Here is a 6000-nt window from a genome sequence, read left to right on the forward strand (position 1 = left end):
ATCTAAACTACCATCACATAGAAGAGAGCTGTGGTCATCACGATGAGCATCATCGCGATCAAACTGGTCTTCATCCGGTTCCTCCAACGCTCCCTCCTCTCTCCCGCTAGATAGCGGGTGTATCTAGATACGGCCTCCGCCCTAGTGGTGTACCCTTTGTAACTATTACCGCTGAAACGGTGAACCTGTCTCCGACACTTCTCCCAGTCGTTGTAGACTCCGGGAACCTTACCCTTGTACACGACATACGACGGCATCTCTATGCACAAGCCAAACAACAGACAATATATAAGCAATATGTAAGTATGCAACAAAAGGATCGGAAGAGAAAAGCAAGACATTAATAGCACGATTCATGGTCCTACTAATAAATAGCATCGATTACATCTAAGTTGAACGACTGTCCAAACCAAAGAGACATACGAATTCATTAAAGTATAATTACAACACGAGCCAATCAATGTTTCAGAACTACACATCACTACTTTCGACTCGACTCATCAGACAGGAACGTGGATGAAGCCGCCGTTTGTCGTGATGGTCATGAAATCGCGGTCGTTGTCACCCTGCATTTGTAGCATTTTATCTATCTCACTGTTGGACGGTTGATATCTGAGGAAGAACTGCCCCGAGGTATGAAGGACATCTTGATGGATGATGTCCGCAAACTCCGACTGGATGCGAAAGAATTCTTGTCTGAGGTCCGCGTCCTGGACTGCCGACAAGCTCACGGCCCAATCTTTGAGATTATCTGGTAGCAGAAGTTGATGATGGTCCCTTACGATCGCCTGCATGTGATGGAGGGTGTAGTAGGCATCCTTCTGACCGCCAGGCGGCTGCTTGACGCAGCAGAACTTCATATTGTGTGAGAACATGTGCTTGCCGTACTTACGAACTGCCCTAGTGAAGGTGCCTCCAGATTTGGCGTAGGCGGGGAGAAAATCATCAAGAACTTCCTTGACATTTGTGTAGTCTATCTTGGAGTTACGGTTCGGGTCTAAATACGTGGCCATGGAATATTTCGGGCTTAAAAGGATGAGTGTGCAATGTGTGTCACTGCACAGAACATGGAATGTTAGAAAAAAAAGAACGATCGAAATCTAAGAAATCATATGTTACGGGGCGGTTAAGGGATGACTTACTCGGGAAAGTAAGCCACAAGGAAGTTATCCTTATCTGGGTTTGCCAGAATGAAGCCTTCGAGGTGTGAACTCGCAACTTGGCGGTCCCCAGCGCTGCTCAAGTGCTTGGCACGCATGTAGAAGGGGTTGACTATCACGATGTCCGGTGTCTTGCCTCTAATGATCCGCATCTCCATACTCAGCGAAAACAGCCGAACGAAGGTGTAGTGCAGCGGATGAAGGTTAAACATAGCAAAGATGTCATCAAACCGCAGGACGATCGTACCCCCGATGTCTCCATCCACAAAGCCCTTGCCCTCTGGCACCTTGGCCACGAAAACCGGGTATGCCACATCCTTCTCTCTGAGACGCCGCTTCTCCAAAGAAAGAACACTGTCGTGCAGACTCCGCATAGCACCGGTTGCAGCATTCAGCATATTTGGCGGTAGCATCGCCCTACCCGCCACATGCACCCTCCTCGAGATATCCTTAGGTGAAGGTGGCCCGTCCTGAGCACGGATCGAACTCGGTGCCGGCTCGCTCGCACCGGCGCCCTTGTTAGTCTTTCGTTTCCGTCCCTTCTTCTTGATCTCCTGTAATGGGACCGAGTTCTGATCACAGACCGCCTTCTTGAGCGTGTTGGGGCTGATAATATTTCGCACCTCAGCTATCTGAGGCTCGGTGAAGGCGGGAGCTGGAGGCGTGTCCTGAGAACTGAACGCCAGACGACGCCTGTTGCAATTGGATTTCTCCGTCGTACCAGCTAGATCGCGGTCGTCTTGGTTGGGTTCTTGAGAAAGAGGCCCGCAGAACTCGTTAGCGTACCCATGTTCGGCAAAGTACTTATCAACTTTGGTAAATGTACCATCGTCATTGTCGTCGCCGTCCGGATCCTATGCCATAGGGCTGTCCGGATCCTGTGCCATAGGGATGTCCGGCAGGTCTGGTAGCGTTGCAGCGTTCTTGCCATGGCTTGGCGCCGGCACGACTGGCGGTCTTGTATGTGGGGTGGTGTCCCCCGCCCCCAAACGAATCTGGCTCTTCGGCCAAAGCAGGGGCCAGTTTACGCAGGTGCTGAGGGTCATCTCATCTTCTTCGTCGGCCCCAGCAGGTCGAATCGGAGGTAACAGCTCGTCGCAGCCTGGAAGCACCCGAACCACCTCAACCCTATACATTGTGGGTGGCATCGGATTACCGTGGAACATGGGGTTGCCCGGTTGAACGATGATGCCCTTGGCGACATCGACCAACTCGGCGCCCATGAAATGCAGAAGAGTGCAAGGAACATCGGCGGTGCCCTGCGAAAACATGTACAGGGCGTCAGGGATGCCCAGTCAAAGGCAAGGAGATGAAGTCATCTGCCGAGAGGCTTGGTTACCGTGATGTCGTCGAGCTCGGCTAATGTCGAGGCACCGCCAACGGCGGGAGTGCAACTGACGGAGGGGGCGCTTGCCGGCGAGGTGCCGGCCGGCGTACACCTGGGTGCATTAAGCTCCAATGCCCGTGCCGGCACCGGAGACACGAATACCGCCTCCGCCGGAGACACCAATGGCGCCGCCGCCGGAGACACCAATGGCGCCGCCGGAGACACCAATGGCGCCGCCTGCGCACTGTGCGAGTTGCTGGACGTGAAGCTAGGAATCGGGGGAGGCCCCTGTTGGCCGCCCGCAATCCACGTCGTCAGCCCATGAATCAACGTAGGCACCATGGCGTTGAGCGTCGTTCCAAGTTGTTGTTTCACTTGCTCTTGGACAAGCTCCGGAATCCGCGCCACTTGTGCCTTGAGTTCTTCAACCTTGCACGTCTGGCTTTCCGAGCTGGTCTTTTTCTCCTTCCGCACACCAGCGGTATAGTATGACCCCCATTTTGTGGACAAGCCTTTGCCGGCCACATGACCAGCTGATGTTGGCTTAGGGAGCTTATCCTTGTTTTTCATTACACTCAACGCCCTATTTAAAGGGGTGTCGAAAGGGGAGCTCTTAGACGACCCCGCGCTACTGCTTTCAATGTCCTGCGAAAGGAACGTGAACCATTTAGAAATATTGGGATTAATTAGAGTGCAACCATATGGAGCTAATTACGCGGGGGTGTATTCCTTACCAGAAGAAGCTCAAGCGCCCTGGTCTTCGGATCCGTGGTAAGCTCCTTTGTTATCGGGTCCTCCTTGTACCGGGCCCTGACATAGTTCCTGGTCTGCTTGTCACCGTTGTATTTCTCGAAGCGGGGCGGTAGGCCTTGCTCGGCACGCTCCGCGTCCTCCTTGTCCCATATAGGCTCCGCCACTCTGTAACCGCCGGGACCGAGTTTGTGTTCCCCTAAGTTCAACTCCTGCATTTCTTTCCCCCACTGACTTGATTCAGAGGTTGCACTGCTCTCGCACTTGATCTTGAACTTCTTGTACTCATCTTCGCTCATCAAAGGATATTTCGCCTTGATCTTCTCATAACTATCACCTTTATCAATCATTCTCTTCACCGCGCTTTTCCAAGTAGACAGGGTCGTGCTCATCTTCGTGAGGGAGGCACTGTTCACTTTATTCCCTGAGAGGCGTGTGTTTTCAAATTCGGTGGGGAACTTGTATCGTTCGTGCAGCTTCGTGAAGAGGAGGTTGCGCAAATTCCCTCGGTCCTTATGCCTAAGGTTCTCGGTGTTGATCGAGACGGTGCTCCAGAGAATGCACCCGAGTTGAAGTGAGTACCCCTTGACTATATGTTTGGGCTCCGTTGGATTCCCATCGGAGTCCACTTGAGTGAATTCCTCCTTGAGGGTGCGGAGCGCATTCGGGCGCCGGTCCTTCCTTTGCTTCTTCGGTTGGCTGCCATCTGTGTGTGCGCCGCCATCATCAGTGGTGGCATCCTCGGCGGCACCATCAGTGGTGTCATCCCCGACGCCACTAGGGGTTGTGTAATCAGGATCGGTGTCTTTCCGCGGCGTCCTCATAGCGGTGAGGTTGTTCCTCCATCTCCTGGGACAGCTCCCAGAATTTCTTGCCGCCCGAACCACCGGCCTCATTGTTATGGGCCATGTTTCGCTCTAAATAGGAAAAAAGTTTGGTCAAAAAGTTGGTTATTGTCAAGGAACAAGATCATGGTCTCATCATTTAGGGTTTGTCGACACCGAGGCACCCTAAAAGCCTAAGCTTTCATCATTTAGGGTTTGTCGACGCCGAGGCACCCTAAAAGCCTAAGCGTACATCATTTAGGTTCTCATCGACACCGAGGCATCTGGGGCAGCCAAGTTAAGTTTTCATCATTTAGGGTTTATCGATGCCGAGGCACCCTAGGTTGGGCCTAATCACTTGGCTCTATTGCCACCTATGGTTTAATGCAGCAAGAATGGCGGGGCAGTTGATCCTACTTAACTAATTACTAAGATACCCCGGCCCATGCATTAGTCGCAAGTACCCCATATGTCCTATTTTTAGCAAAGTCATGCTAAAATTCACGGAAAATTTCAGCATGACCTTTGCTGAAAATAGGACATATGGAGTACCCGAATTTGCCGGAACGGAAGTTAATCGACATTCCGGCAAACTCAAGGGCCTCTCGGGGTACCTGCAAATTCATCACGACACAATGGTCGGAGACAAAACCCAGCCACAGACCATATGGTCCTCTGCTTTCATATGGACAAAAATCAGCTCAACTTATGTGAGCTTCCATTCCAGATATAATATGTCTCCCAACAAAAAATCATCAATAGTTTAGCAAGTCTGTACAAACACAGAAAGAATGACAAATGTATTTTACAGATCATGGCATTGTTTTTACTATATGCACCATGGCAAATTTCTTTTCTTTTTGCAACATGGCAAATTTCTTTTGCACCGGGCCATGGCAAATATAGTCTATGCATCATGAAAATTATAGTGTATGGATCATGGCATTTTTTATTCTACATTTTTATTCTATGGATCATGCCAGGAAATTATAGTCTATGCATTTTTTTAATCTCTGGATCATGATCTAACAAAATTGCCATCTCCCATGGCAAATATAGCCTATGCATCATGGAATTTATACTGTATGGATCATGGCATTTTTTTGTCTATAGGATTATTGTTTGTGTGCATACATGCAGAGTATCAGCTCAGAGGTCTCTGTTTAACAGTGATAAGTCAACGACAAGGAACATCAAGCTTATAATAAAATCTCTTAGAACCTTATGAGAGTATGTACATATACAGATTTTGTTTACTAGCTTGGCACATGTCAAGTCTCACTTGCAGGTGCACATTTTTTTCTTTCAAAGCACACCTCTTTGTTTCAGCTATCTATATATCTTGTTCTATGTTGCATTTTTAATTCCTGATGTTAACAAGAGTGTTTGTCAAAATGAAAAACAAAGTTCATGGTGGTGTAGCTAGCTTCTCATGCATCCCTCTTATCATCTAGCTAGCTAACACTTGAATCCATGGAGGTCCAAGATTTTCTTTATAATTATTAGTATATCATCGTATGAACAGATAAATCCTAAAAAAATTATGAGCAGAGAGAGGAAAGAACAGTAGCAGTAGTACTACTACTAGCTAGCTAGCTAGCTGGTACTGATCTAGCTTCTGCCTGCATTTCTCTGAATTTTGTGTGGAGTGGACTAGAATACAAGAATACAAGAATGCATACATGATCAGGAGTACATCAAAATCTATTGATTAGTTCTTGTGCTCATCCAGTAGCAACATCTTTCATACATGATCAGTAGTCATGTACCAAATTTTTATTTACTGAATTTGCAAATCACCAAGAACTCTACTAGTTTCAGACTAGATTTACAGTAAATACACTAGAGTATTTGACCAATAGTCATGTGAACTCTTTGAATTTGTAAACACTTCCAGACTTGAGCATTGAGAGTTCACAATTGCAAAAAATGTCCCTTG

This window comes from Triticum aestivum, chromosome 6A, assembly GCF_018294505.1.
Source record: "Triticum aestivum cultivar Chinese Spring chromosome 6A, IWGSC CS RefSeq v2.1, whole genome shotgun sequence".
In the NCBI taxonomy this organism is placed as follows: Eukaryota; Viridiplantae; Streptophyta; class Magnoliopsida; order Poales; family Poaceae; genus Triticum; species Triticum aestivum.